This window comes from Octopus sinensis, linkage group LG1, assembly GCF_006345805.1.
Source record: "Octopus sinensis linkage group LG1, ASM634580v1, whole genome shotgun sequence".
Classification (NCBI taxonomy): domain Eukaryota; kingdom Metazoa; phylum Mollusca; class Cephalopoda; order Octopoda; family Octopodidae; genus Octopus; species Octopus sinensis.
This window is the reverse complement of record NC_042997.1, coordinates 178,597,765-178,600,110: the sequence shown is the minus strand read 5'-3', so window position 1 is coordinate 178,600,110 and position 2,346 is coordinate 178,597,765.

Below are 2,346 nucleotides of genomic sequence, written 5' to 3'. Positions count from 1 at the left end.
GTGTTTCATCCACATGGTTACGGGTTCAGTCCCACTGCCTGGTACCTTGGGCAAGTATCTTCTACTATAGCCTCCGGCCGACCAAAGTCTTGTGAGTGGAGTTGGTAGACAAAAACTGAAATAAGCCCGTCGTATATATAGATGTGTGTGTGTTTGTCCCCCCACCATCACTTGACAACAGATAGTGGTGTGTTTATGTTCCCGTAACTCAGCGGTTCGGCAGAAAAGATCGATAGAATAAGTACTAGGTTTACAAAATGAATTTGTTCGACTAAATACGGTGCTCCAACATGGCCGCAGTCAAATGACTGAAGCAATAAAAAACATTTATCCGTACATACAGTGAAAGAGAAAATACCTACGCCGAACTACTGAGGAATCAACAGCTACTCTATCCAGATTGCAAGTTCAGGTTTATACCTGTAATTATTGGGGCCCTTGAGTATGTAACACACTGCCTAAATACCAATATTGAGAAATCAGGCTTCTCAAAACCAGAAAAGGGAAAGCTGATTTGAAGACTACAGATCCGAGCCATCACTGGAACTGTAAAAATCTGTAAAACTTTCCAGAAGTTTATCATTTAAGTATATATGAGTTTATCTAGATTGCAAGTATATTCATGAGAATACATACATAAAACGAAACATAGATATGCAAGTATATGCATGAGAATAGATACATAAAACGAAACATACAAATCTGCATATATACATACATATATACAAAAATATCCTGTTGATGTTGAAATTCAAATGATGGAGCCTTGGATCTAGATTAGAAACCGGCTCTTTCTGTACTGGCAAGAAATCTGGAAATAAAACTGAATAATGACATATATACATATATACATACATACATACATACATACATACAACATACATACATACATACATACATACATACATACATACATACATACATACATACATACATACATACATACATGATGGCTGCCCCACGTTATCGAGTATGGCCATTGCACGAAGCTTAACTGTTATTGGTGCCATGATCGAATGTGACTTTTTAGCCCAGCTAAAGATCTACAATGTCTTGTACAGAATTGATAGCTAAAACCTTTACTGGCATTAACCGGCTGTAGTTGTAACTGGGTTTCATGTATCTTTGCATGTCGTCTAAGACCTCCTGCCGAATTACCCTCTCTTCCACATCCCTGACAGATATGATTAGTATGGTGGGTAACACCACCACCAGTGGCCAGGTTGTCACTCATCTGTCTCGCTTCATGACTACGAAGATGCCTCTTGAGTCCAGCTTTACTGGGGCAGGGTCTTGCATACATACATGCATACATACATACATACATACATACATACATACATACATACATACATAAATGCATACATGTATATGACTGGTTTTCGCCACAGTTTCAGTGTCTAAATTCCACTTGGCAGACATTTATCAACGTGAGGCTATGGCGGTAAACACTTTCCCATGATGCTATGCATTGGGACCGAACCGAAATTACATACTAACGAAACGAACTTATTTACTGTACATCCATATCAGAAATATATTTTCCCTAAGAAATGTTGCATTCTTTAATTCTTCCTACACACAGAAAGTCTTTGAAAAACAATCATATATTGGTTTCCTTTTACTGGTTACAAAATTCCTATTATTAGTGTTCGGCTCTAGGTTATGTTTTTGTGATCAAAGACAACCCTGCCATGGATACTGAGTTCTTTTTACAGGCATAGTATATCGAGGACAGTATTATATAATGTCTCCTTCCGTTTTTTAAGACAGTTGCGAGGTATTTCAAGGAGAATTAGCTACTATTTCTAACACGCAGATCGATTACGAAGAAAGAGTTTTCTTCTTGTGAGATACTTTTATGCTTTTCTCTTTCCTGAGATCATTTATGATGTGAAGAAAACGACACAGCTTCAGCCGAGAGCTAAATCTGCGTCACGGTCTCAGATTGCTAGCTGCCAACAGTTTGTTCTAACGAATCTCACCATATTGGTACTGTATATACTGAGAGATAGATATTACAGTTTCAAATACACGTTCTTTTCGTTTATTTTTTTAGTTGGAATATCATTCTTCGTAAGGAAGTGGCTCGAATAATAAAAAATATAAATCGATTACAGATCAGTCTATAACCGCGATTAGATTCGCGGGTATTGAAGTGAGTCCATTTTCTGACTGAAAATGGGTTCCGATAAGTCTATTAATTTAGACATGGATGGACGTAAACTGAGAATCACGTATTATACCACTCAGCATGAGAAGTAAATAAAGCAATAAATTCTACATATTAAAACTCATTCGGGGTTGCTGTAAGATCAACTTTGCAGTTGAAGCAACTAAAAGGCT